The 13,302-nt window shown below is 44.3% G+C and overlaps 1 protein-coding gene across 1 annotated transcript in view; it reads right to left on the reverse strand.

Annotated features, from left to right (window-relative positions):
* Nucleotides 1-13,302, reverse strand: part of Frem2 (FRAS1 related extracellular matrix protein 2) — a 129,278-nt gene that overhangs the window by 73,159 nt on the left and 42,817 nt on the right. The gene's annotated exons all lie outside the window — the stretch shown is intronic.

The raw sequence follows: 13,302 nt of genomic DNA on the forward strand, positions 1-13,302 counted from the left end.
GAACGAGAAAACTCTGAAAATAATACTAATGGATTTAATACACGGACTCCAGGACACTTGTGTGGAGGTAGAGCCGGCCTCTCAGTGACTGTCAGATATTCCCAGATATGGCCCCTCAGAAATTCCTCCTTCTTTCAGGACGGAAGTGTGGGAAGGGGAAAGGATCACGTAGTATTCTGAAGCCAGGGAAGTCATAAAACAGGGAGGGGTAGATCTGGGAACAGCGGGGTTGGGGGGATGAATGTGATGGAAATACCTTGTATGGGCTGTCAGTTAATTAATAAAAAGATACTTTTAAAAAACCCACTCACCACAAGGTGCCGCTGGTGAGCAAGCTTTTCTCTATAGAGGGTTGCAATGTTCTTACACACACAAAAACCTTCCCAAATACCTTTTTCTGGTTCACAGAGCAATTGGGTGGAAGGCTTTAATTATAACCACTTACAGAAAAACAAATATTCTTGCTCCACCCCCCTTTTCACCAGACTCCACTCCATTCCAGAAAGCAAACAGACAGCCTTTTTCATTGGCCTCCCCTCTCCTCCCACCTCCCCACCAAAACAGAGCTGGCAGCCTCTAGGGAGAAAGAGAACCTTGTGTGTGATCTCTCCAATGGGAGAGCTACTCTGTTGAGTAAATCAAAGAACTGCTTATCAGCTGATCACTCCACACCTATCCCTCAACGGCTTGTCTTTTGATCTGGGAGGTTTATAAACAAAGGCATCACTAATTCCTTTTAAGTCTTTCTGGAAAAGAGTAAGTGGACAAAGCCTAAATAACAAACACAGCTAAAGGGGTGGTTTGTATTCTGGGTTCCTCTCTTTTGAGTCCACACAAAGAGAGCTATGTAGAGAAAATTGGGGGGGGGGGGAGAAATGTCAAGACTCTGGTTGGCTGAGTGAAAATCTATCCGAGGCAAAGCAACCAGGGGAGGAACATACCGTCTGCTTTCTCTTAACTTTTTATAAGTAAAAACCATGGTGACTTTGAGTTATCAACTCTCACACCCGACAACCTGAAAACCTCATGCAGCTGAGACAATGCAGGGAAATTGCTTCTCTTATTGTCTGACTTGGCATCGCAGCCTCTCAGGAAGTCCCTCAACGTGTGCCAGAGGCAAAGGGATGTTTTATCGCTCCTGTCAATCTTCCATGGGAGTTTTGTCCCCAAAGAAGCCAAAACAGATTTGTAAGGAAGCACTCATTGTAATTATTTCCTTCATCACCCCAGACCTGAGAAAACTCAAGGCTTACTCCATTGTCCTACAGCAGACCACTGCAAAGCCTGTCAATCACTGCACAGAAGATTGGGGGCAGAGCTGCAACTCTGGTAGCGCTTTGCCTGGTGTTCACAAGGTCCTCAGTTCGATCCCCAGTACCGCCGAGTGGTTGCACCACCACGGAAATCAATAAATATGAAATCCTTACTGAAGCTCTTAAAACTGTGATGCAGAAGCGACAACATGTGTTTTGCCTGCAGCTACGTAAAATGCACCGTACACACAGGATTATTGTATGCTTAGAGCAGATGAGGTGCTGGACAATTCAGCTTTTAGTTAATTTCTGGTTTGACTGTTGTTTGTTTGCTGGTTTGGATTTTGAGGCAGGGTCTCACTACACAGTGCGAGCACAGACTTCCGACTTGCAATACTCTTAGCTCAGTCTCTTGAATACAGGTGAACACACCCTCCATAATTACTTTCTAAATTAATTTTTTAAATATTTATTTTAATATTTTATGTGTACAGGTGTTTTGCTTGCCTGTATGTGTGTGTATCATAAGCCTGCCTGGTGCTTGTGGAGGCTGAAAATGGAGTAACAGGTGGTTGCGAGCCACCACATGGGTGTCAGGGAGACAGCCTTGATCTGTTGTCATGCCACAGTCCAAAGGATGAGGGCCAATTGTTCACATAACCATGTGATGGCTTATCTTATGTTCTTATCACGATGGTTATCTCAGGCACTTTGTTACAGCAGAGAAGACCTGATCTAACTGATTGCATAGTTTATGAACAGCCAGAAGAGAGTCTGTAGGTTCTGGTAGGAAGAAAGGAGAAAGGGACTGGAGAGATGGCTCAGTGGTTAAGAGCATTGCCTGCTCTTCCAAAGGTCCTGAGTTCAATTCCCAGCAACCACATGGTGGCTCACAACCATCTGTAATAAGGTTTGGTGCCCTCTTCTGGCCTTCGGCATACACACAGATAGACTATTGTATGCATAATAAATAATAAATAAATGTAAAAAAAAAAAGAGAAAGGGATGGAATCACTAACTACCGGATGTTAGTAGCATCCCTTGCGTACACAGACAGGATATCACAGTGAGCCATCACTTGTATAGAAGAGAGGCGATCATATCCAACCCTTTGCTGTATTTTTTTGTATGTACAAACATGGGGGCGGGGCTTGCATGATGCATGGTCTCCTTTCTAACACCCATCACTTTTCTCCTCCTCTTGGCAATGTCTATTTTTCCAAATTTGACGATATCTAGCCAGTCTTACAATTTGATTTTCTTTCCTGAAATAGTCTAAGAAGTGGCAATGTCTTCTAAACACTACACACTGAAGACTATTGGGTGGTGGAGGGCTTTGATCACCCCTGAATGAATCAAGACACCCCAGCAAGCTGTAGCACTCGCTGGCCCCTTTGTTGGATTCGTTTTCTTACAAAATACTTTCGACAGCCTCATTTCCTAAATGTAGGTATTTTCTGTCTGATTGTTTCTGCCTCTGAGTCTGACCCCTAATCTAGAGAACAGTCACTTTATTTTCATTACTGTTAGAGTTAAAAAAAAAAAAACAGTCACTAAATGGAGTAGAATTCTACTGTTTTGGTTAAAGGAAATGTCTCATTTACTGGGTCATATGACACTTATGTAACGTCCAGTACCTAATCCTTTCATTTAAAAATATTGTTTTTAAGGATACATCTAAATTGTCTTTCATTTTGGAACAGGTACCAAATTGCTGGTTTATCCACAGGTTCCCAGTCACATCTGGCTGAATAAATATTTTCATGGGTTCCCAACACTTTCATTGAAAGAAAACCAGAAACAGTACCAGGAGCCTTTGTTTTTTGTAAGGACGATGATATGGTCCAAATGAATTATCACGGGGATTTAGAATTTAGTATAAAGCTGGGATTCTTCAGTGGATATTTAACTAGAGAGCACCAAGTCACACCTGTGAAGTCCAGTTCAAAACAATGAGCTGCCACCTGACTCCTCGGAACACATGAGCCATCCTGAGGTTTAGAACTTGCAGCAGTCCCTTGTTGGGTAAGGAAGATGCCGGGGCACAGAAGGACTGAACTCTGCTGACTTGAACTCCGCGTGTTAAGAGTGTGATTGATCCTGTTGAACTGAACTGTGTTTTACGAACACAGTGGAAATCAACCTTGCTTCTTATATACCATGCGAATGAATCTAACCTCCGTAGATGGGAATAATACATGTCAATGCTGTGAAACTAAGGCTACATGACTGAATGTGGAATTGTCCATAAAATTAATCAGCTTAAAAACCAGACAAATTTTATGTACGTGATAGGCTGCTTTTTAAAAGCAGACCCCAGTGTCAGATGCCCCAGGAGCTGGAAACAAATTAAGGCCCATGGCTTGTGTCATAAATCTCCACAACAGGTGCCTGACAGCTGATAACCACACTCCCCAATGCTTTGTCCCCAAGCCCTGACACCAGAGCCATTAAGGTTTTGATGAGAAGGCTTCCTTTGAACTTTTCCAGCTGGTCTTTAGGCTGCTACAATTTTCTTTTTCAGTTCAGACTCAATAGTGACTTTAGAATAACAAAGAATCTGTCTCGAAAAACAAAACAAAAAAAAAAAAAAAAGAATAACAAAGAATCGCAGATCTTCAGAGATCCCTCCCCCCGGAAACATTGGCTTTCCTGATTTCCCTTAAGACAAAGGGCACACTTAATAACCATCACACAGTGTGCCACAGCCCTGACCTGTGCTGTTGAGGGAGGAGGCCCAACATTTAGTTTTGATGAGGAATCTGTCCTTAGACAAAAGTTAATTAGCAGAAAACTGTCCTTTTATGGTAAATTCCACTTGCCAAGAATAAGATTCAATCTAGAGACTTCCCTAGAAGTCAAATAGGCATCCACAATGAAACAAAAGCTAATCTGGATTTAACCTTTCAAAGCCAAAGATAGAGACAGATATTTAAGGGCTGGAAATGTAGGTCAATAGTAGGGTGCTCACCTAGAAATGGGTGTGTATATTGGAAAAGATTTAAGGCATTATTATTATCTGATTTATGGGCAAAATTATGTCATTTTATTTTTAAGCAAATTTTAGAAAGTTTTTTTTTTCTTTAAAAGCAAGCCAGCCTTAATCACCATCTGGACCGAGTTGGCGAGATTCCGGCTGTGCTTATGGGAGTTGGTGATTCCCGCTACGCTCATGTAAAGGATTCTTTTCACTGTCATGTGTGTGACAAGACGCATCTCTAACTTTGTATTAATCTTAGGCTCTTCATAGGAGAGGCGGTCAGCTTTTAGAACCAGACCCCCTGACCCTTAAAGTCAGGCTGATTTCACTGCTCTCTGAATACTGCCTGGTACAAAACATAAGCCAACCTGGGTCTTTGGGTTCCAGGAATCAGTCTTCAACTATGGGGCATGATGCATGCGCAAGCGCAAACCATACAAGCCAGAGACTGTCAAGTACTGCGAGGTGCTGCCCTGCGGCTGAAGCTGCAAGTATGTGGAGGAGGAATTTCTTTACCCAGAGGGAATCCGAGACAACACAGGGAAGAGACAGTGGTTAAATGGTCCTTAAGTAGGATGCTATTGGACATTCAGGGTGGTGGAGGGAAAGGTGCTTCTGGATGAGAAACCCAGGAGCAAGAGAACTTCAGAGAATGCCGTTTTGTGGGTGCCTAGCGAATTTGCTACATATTAGTTTTTACTCTTTTTGCTATTGAAGTCACTGGAAATCAGAGAGAAGAAGTTGACTGTAGATGAGGTTCGCCCAAAGTTTGACTTGAGGGCAGGAGGGGACGGCTCACGCTGAGGTGACACAGACACACGGATAAGAACACCTTAGACTCTGAAGCCACTGGGACTGATGGGAGGCAGACTAAGAATTGCCCTTACTTTGTGTTGTTTTCCAGACTCCGTACTACAGCAAATGCTTCTATGTTTTGCTAAGTAGTGTATTTCAGTTAAAACATTAAAATTACTCACACATGCAACAGCTGGTCATCAATAAATCATTTTCTCCTTTCATTAGCTCCACCCCTCGGCCTGTGTAGCCCCACCTCCTCAACCTGTGTAGCCCCACCTCCTCAGCCTGAGTAGCCCCGCCCCCGCTTCCACCGCCTTATAAGTTGCATAAAAGAGGCTGCAGAGAACAAGGGGTCAGATCCACTGAGCAGTAAAAGAACTTGTAGAGAATGGTAGGGGAGAAGTGGAAGGGAACGGGGCACAGTTGGATATTAGTACATGTGTGCATGTGCATCCCCCCCCACACACATAGATCTATCATCTGGGGAAGCATAAGGAAGTGTACCCATCACAACAAAGAGAGTGATGGAGACAGGATATATTCAGAGCTGCCCCATGAGCAACTCTGAGAGCAGCTTTAGTATGGCTTATTGCACATTTTACTCTTCGTATGTATGTATGCATGTATGTATATGGTTTATTTTGTGTGTGCACTGTGTGGGTCTACGCTTAAAACAGACTGAGTGTGGAGGTCAGAGAACAGTGTGTAGGTGTGGAAAGCCAGCTCTCTTCTATTGTCACGCTGGTTATGGGGATTGGACTGAAGTCACCTGACTTGGTGACGAGTGTACCAGCTGAGCCATCTCATCTACCTTACTCTTTATTCTTGTGCAGCCTCTGCAGAGAAGCAGATGTAAGAAGATGTGATGGCGAGGCTGACAAACATCCCCTTCCCCCTTAGAAGCCAAGGGTACCACAGTCCACAGCACGCCTTGTAGGGTGCTCTTTGGGGTGTGGTTCACCATGTATACTTCCATGAACGCTATGGAAGGTGGCACATGGTGTGTGCTGCTACACAAGGCTCCAAAGGGTTAAATTCATATCCACAGACTACACCACAGGTTGATATATCCCCAGTCCACACGAATCTTCCATTCTATATTTGCAAACTCACCTATCCGTAACAACGTAACTGCAACCCCTAAAATCAACACAAGGCATTTCAGTGGTCAGTCTTGAGCATGGACACATGGTGTTTAAGTTGTAATCACCTAAACCATTATTACCCCCATTCAACACACAGTAGGTCAGGGATTTCTACACTCTGAGAACCAGGTCAGAGGGCATGGGGGTTAAATCCGTGCATAGAGTATATCAGGGCCAATTTAACACCAACTTCCGGTATTCCTTTCTTCTACTTCTTCCCAGTCATCTGATCAGTTCATTGAGGTCACCATTGAATTTCAGACCATGCTAGCACCCTTTTAAACTTCTCAGGTTAATGAATTCATAAACTGATGCCATGGGATAGAAGCAACACCATCTGAGTGACTGTCCCTCCACTGCTGGCCAAGACCCCGAGGCCCCCAGACAGTAAGATGAACACAGAAATGAACACAAGGGCTCAGAGTGTCTAACTTCAGAAGGGATTCGGAGGCTACACAGGCTGGGCTGAGGAGGCTGAGAGGTAACCACTTCTGATGGAGGAGTTCAGCAGGCCACAGCTGGGTGAAAGCCTCAAACCTGAGCCTTCAGGGATCCTTCTAGTAACTAAGCACAACCCCTCCCTCCCCCCTAAGCTTCAGCTACCCCCTCATGCCCCCCACTGCCCCGCCCAACAAACAAGGAATTAAAATGAAAAGGAATGTGCTTAATTTCATCCTTGCAACCCCCTCACAACAGAAGAACCACTGATGTCCATCTTCTGACCTAGGGTTTGAGAGCCTTTGCTCAATCAAGCCTGACTGGTTTGTGTCACATGTCATCTCCTGAGTTAGACTTGGTGGAACCAAGGTCTTGGCTGCTGGTATGCATGCTCAGGATGAGGAATTCCGGCGCACATCCACCTGAATGTGCACCTGAAAAGGGCAAAGGACAAAGTAAACACAGGTAATTGCAAGGTGAACTCTCACCCACTCTTCCAGGAGCATTTGCAGCCTGGAAGCTAACACTTAGTTATTTTCATTCTCGTCACGCAAGCAGCTAAGGATTTTTTTTTCTTTCACTTAATTTTGCTGATCAGGCAATACATTAAAGAAATAATTATGTTGTTGAACAGCACAAATACAGACATTAGGTATTTTAGAGTAGGGCATGGACCGGCAATTAATTCTCACTTGCTCTTTTAGCAATGCCTCAGAAAGGTGTAGTTTCGATAGACTGATTGTAAAGGCATTGTTTTACCGTGAAAGATGAATATATTACCTGGTGGTTTGAGCCTGCTCTAGCGGTCCTTTGATAGGCTTATATATTTAAACATTTCAAATATGAAATATAAAAGTATTAATATATTATACCTGTGTATGTTTTTAACTTTGGGGAGGTCTTACCTTTTCTCTTTTTTTAAAGCCACCTAGAACTAATTTTCTATCACCCTCCTGATTTCCCATAGAAATAAAGATGTAAGCAAACAAACATTTTCACAGAAGCCCTGACTGCTTTTCCAGAGAGCAGAGTTAGGAAGATCCACACCCACATCACCCTCTGGGGACAGGAAAAAAAAAAACACAAAAGCAAACACCTGGTGCAGCGAGATTTCACGCAAGCCCTGCCTGAAGCTACAAATAAATTTATTAGATCTCTGGCAACGTGTTCTTAAAATAAACTTAATGGCCTCCGGGTCTCTATTCAAACCAAAGCTTAATTCCTTTTGTGGCGCCAGGGCCAGACAGGCTCCCCCACCCCATGAAGAGGGGAGGGGAGGGAGGGGGCGTGGCCCACCACCTCCAGGAGTAACCGGTTTAGTGTGGTGTAGTTGACTCCCCGTGAGGTGAGGCTTCTGATTACCATCAGTGTGACAGTACCCCACACCACAGTGAGGCAAAGCCATACAGCCATGGGCACTATGACCCAACTATGCTTTCTTCTGTGTTATATCCACAGGAACAGACAAAAATACAAAAATGGAAAAAGTATATGTTTCTTAAGCTTATTGTTGAAAAGGAAACCACAACAATCAAGCCCTTAATTCCTCTCGTTCCATTATCACCAGCATTTAAATTTGATGGCAAGGCTGGGAGGTTTGGTTGAGATGGGAGCAGGAAAGTCATCCTATGATCAAAACACTGGGATTGACTTTGAACTCAGACAGTGGGAGGCCAGAACTAAGAGGACCCTTCTTTAGAGCTAATTTTTCTTTATTTGTTGGCTGTGCAGATTGAAATCGGAATTGTTCACACATTCTCGGTTCTATTTTTTGGCAGCAAAAAATTAAGTTTCTGAAATTTGGGATTTCTTTTTAAAATCATAATGATTCAATCATCTTGACTGTGCAAATTCAAGGGTTTCACTGTGCCATTCTATACCTGCATGCATGGCTGGCCCAGCCACACCAGCTCCCACCCCTGTCCTGGTCACTTCTCTCTTGCCTTCCTCTTCTCACGCTCACTCCCTGGCTTCTCCCTAATGAGCTATCTTTCTGTTTTGTTTTGTTTTTGAAGTTGTAAACTTTAAGTTTCGACAATTAAAAACAATTGTGGAATTATGCCTGGTTATCCAGCTATTGCGCCTGCGGGAATCAGCACAGCCTTGTCCACAAAGGAGAGAAGGAAGGAAGAAAAGCATTGAGGAGATGGGAGAGAGACAGAGACCGTGGGCAACCCCAGGGTCTCAGGTCAGTTCATTGTGTTCATTGTTTCTCCTCATCTATTTCAGATTAGAGTTGCAAAGGGAGCCTTGCTGCTTAATCTGCAGGAGGATTTAATTAGTAAAACCCTTTGGTAATGGGTCTGATCCCTTCAAAGTTAGGCAAGCAATACAATGGAATCCTCTTGGTGATGTATGTCTCTAAAACACGGTAATTTGTTTACATATTTAGCTGGGAAGAGGAGGAAGGGGGATGGGAAGAGGTTGGAGAGGGGAACAGGAGGAGGAAGGAGAGGAGGGAGAAGAGAAGCAGGAGATGAAACTGACGGTGATGTGGGAATGATTTCTTATTAATAAAGAAACTGCCTAGGCCCATTTCATAGGCCAACCCTTAGGTAGGCGGAGAAAACAGAACAGGATGCTGGGAGAAAGAAGCTGAGTCAGTGAGTCGCCATGGTTCTCCCACGCCAGACAGACGCAGGTTAAGATCATTCCTGGTAAGCCAGCTTGTGGACTACACAGAATAATAGAAATGGGTTAGATCAATATGTAAGAGCTAGCCAATAAGAGGCTGGAACTAATGGGTCAGGCAGTGTTTAAAAGAATACAGTTTCCGTGTAATTATTTCGGGGCATAAGCTAAGCTAGCCATGTGGGCGGCCGGGTGCGGGGGACGCAGCCCAGCCGCTCTTATTTCAACAAAGGTATCCCTGTAAATCTTCAATGGTACTTTGGGCTAAAAATTTATAGAGGCATTGCCAACAAATCATGAGCCCAATTTTCTTCAGTATTACATCTAAGCGGAGGCAGGCTGAGCTATATTTGCGGGTCCTAACGTTAGGTAGTCTATGGTCTCTGGACTTCGTAATGCTCCAAATGTCGAGCATTTCTGGTGTGATTTTCAGTTCTTCAGAAAATGCTGTTAAGAAAGGTAACCCCAGCATACGTTTGTTCTGAGCAATCACATGAAGCCCTGACCAGGCTTCTTGTGGAATTTTGGACTTTGGTGTCTACTTGGTAGAAAATGAAGGCCAGTTGACAAACTGGTCTCTTAGGCTAAAGTAAATGACATTTTTCTCTACTTGGTTAATGGGCCGTGCATGGTGAACCTGCTAATGCTTTGAGATAACAGTCACAACACAGAGGTCATATCTACCCCAGGCAGGCATTTTTAAAGGGCATCCTTCAACAGCAAACACAGTGCCTTTAATTTAGTCTAACCTAGTGCTCTCTGGGAATGGGTGATGATTTTTGCTTCTGTTGAACATTTTGGCAAAGTCTAGAGACTTTGTGTTTTTATGCTCTTACACATGTGCACACATGCATGTTGAGTGTACATGGATGTACATGTGCATATGTGTCTGAATGCACATAGAAGCCAGAAGCGAGCATTAGGTGTTTGTTTTTGATCACTCATTATCCACCTTATATTTTGAGACAGAGTTCTCACACTAAGCCTGGAGCTCACCCGTTAGCGGATTGCCCAGTGAGTTCCTGAGACTGCCTTGTCTTGAACCTACACCCATAGGCCAAAGCTGAAATTATAGACAGGGGCCAATCAAACCTGATTCTATGAGGGTTTGGGGGATCCAAACTCAGGTCTTCATGTCTGTGCCACAGGCACTTAATGAGATCTCCCGGCCTTTAGACAGCCCCCTAGCCCCTTAGACAGCTCCTCAGCCCTAGTCTTGGTTGTCATAACTACAGAGGAAAGAGATGGGGAGAAGACGGAGGGAACAACATCTTCGGGGAGTCCAAGGGTCTTACAATACCCAGGACAGACAGATCCCACCCTGCATCCATACACAAATCCTTAGAACTATCTCCCTAGGGTTCAGTGGTTAAGAGTATTGTTGCTCTTCCAGAGGACCTGAGATCAGTTCCCAGCACCATATCGGGTGGCTTACCACCATGTATAACCCCTGCTCTCAGGGATCAGACGCCTGTGTCAGGACACATGAACTCACAAGCATGTGCCCACACGCACTCACACGAACCTACATATACTTCAAAATAAAAATAAAACCAACTATGTCTTAAGAAGAGAATTACCTGGCACCAAACATCAACATGGCTAATGCAGACAGGCCTTGGTCCAAGGGTACCTAATGTAAGCACAGCGGCAGACTGCCCTGGGCAAACCAGTGTTTTCTTACTGTATCTTCAGTATGTTGATCTTGTGTAAGTGCTCAGACCTTCTCCCACTGGTGCAGCTACGCTTCCAGCAAAGGCGTTTTATTTTCCTTCTACAGGAAACAGTTGAGCTGGTAGTTTTCCCAATCAGTTAAAATTTACAGCCAATCCCAGGGGACATTTGGGGGTGGGGAAGGACCTTTAGAAATTCACTGGGTCCACGTGAAACTCTACACCTAGTTTAGGTTTTAATAGGAATCATGTATCAGATTGGCCTGTTCTAGTCTAGATCTTTCAGTAGCTGAGGTTTCACGGGAGCACCTGAGAGTCTGAAACCATGAAGGCAGAAAAGGTCTCCTGAAGTCGCTGTAGATAACACGGCTGAGTACCGGACACATGCTATTCAGCCTTCCACTTTCTAGGACACTTTGTAGCCAAGAGTGGAAATACTGCATATTCAATGCAAGCATGCACTTGAGTGCAAACACACGTGCATGCACATACATGCATGCATGCTCATACAGACGTGTTCATATGCACACATTCATGCTCACATGCATGCACGTCCTCACTTTTCCTTTTACAGAGAATGAAACAGTTTCCAACAGTCCATATCACACCAGGGCTAGAGAGATGGCTCAGCGGTTAAGAATACTGTCTGTTCTTGCAGAGGATCGAGGTTTGGTTTCTAGCCCCCACATGGTGCCTAACAACTGTCTGTAATTCCAGTTCTAGGGGGTCTGATGCTCTCTTCTAGCTTACAAGGGTACCAAGTACTCATGTAGTACACATAGATACAGACAGACAAAACACCCACACACGTAAAAGCAAACAAACAAAAGCACAGAACATAGAGCACCGTTACATTTTCCTCCGCCAACATGCAGGAGGCAATTTTTCTTTTGGAATCCATATTTTCTGGACATTGACCCTCATCGTGTGGGATTTTTTGTCATCCCGCTACACACACACACACACACACACACACACACACACACACTGCATTGACTAGGAAGAAGTTAGGCAGCATTAAGCTGTATAAAAGGTCTATCCTGAAGGAATATGTGGGGACTCTGAGTCAAGACTGTGCCTTGAAGGCCTATGAGGAAGGGATCCCATTTGTTAAGTGACCTCTAACTGGTACACCTTGGCACAAGTCGGCTTCTAGTATGGACAAAGACCAGGCAGAGGGTCCTGGGTATCTGTCCCATCATCTGTCACCAACAGGTGGGATGGGATTTCAGAAATTTCAGGAGCAAAATCCAATACCATTAATAAATATTTTTCCCCTGTCTGAAATAGAAATCCGTGTTCCAGTTGTACAATAACAAATCTCAACTGTCAGTGTGCTAGGATTTGTAAGTACGCAGGAGACAGGCTTCTTGAAACATCTTTCGAATTAGCTAGATTAGGTTAACTAGGGTGGGCAGAGCCACCCTCACTGTGGGCAGCACCATTCCATGGGGTGGGAGGAGCCACCTTAACTGTGGGCGGCACCATTCCATGGGGTGGGAGGAGCCACCTTAACTGTGGGCAGCACCATTCCAAGGGTTGGGTCCTACACTGAGTAATAAAGAATCTAAGCACCAGCATTCATCTCCCAGTGATTCCTGACTGTGGATGCCATGTGGCCCCTCCTCTGTAAGTTGCTTCCTGTTGGGTATTTCAACCCAGCATTGAGAAAAGCAGCTAAAACTGGGTGCTCCTAACTTCTAATTCAGATGGCAAAGCAAATATACTTATCTGTAGGGTGCCAAGAAAAGCGAGTTCGAATAAATACAGCTGGCTCCTGGTATACTTGTCCCATAGAAGACACACTGAGCATTAGAATCACATATTCATATAGTTGGATTTTTGTGACCTAACAACAGAGTGCTCCACTTTTTTTTTTTTTTTAATTAATCAAATGTGGGATCAGATCTCCACGGAGACAAAGGTCAGGATTTTCTCCAGCTTAAAAATAAAACAAACAAAACTCCGGCCAAAGCTGCCAGCAATGTAGAGCGACATTAGCACCTGGTTTTCAGTTGGATCTTAAATTTACTCCCTGTGGACATTTAAACCCCATGTCTGTCCAACTCGGATAAAGGATTTTCAGGCTTACTAAGAGGAACACTTCTGTAGCAAGGAAACCACCAGTTGGGGAAGTATGGGCTTAGCAGGGCTCTGGAAAGAGGCTAAAACCCCGATTAACAGAAACAAAATGTGAAAGCTGACAGTCCACAAGTCTGTACTTATTTCTCACTCATCAGCTACTCCCTCCCAGGAGAACTGTAGCAAACAGCTCGGTGTCTAGCATCTCTTCAGAAACACTTATGTCTAGTGTGTGTGTGTGTGTGAGAGAGAGAGAGAGAGAGAGAGAGAGAGAGAGAGAGAGAGACAGAGAGAGAGAGAGA

The sequence above is a fragment of the Microtus ochrogaster genome, chromosome 1 (assembly GCF_000317375.1).
Source record: "Microtus ochrogaster isolate Prairie Vole_2 chromosome 1, MicOch1.0, whole genome shotgun sequence".
Classification (NCBI taxonomy): Eukaryota; Metazoa; Chordata; class Mammalia; order Rodentia; family Cricetidae; genus Microtus; species Microtus ochrogaster.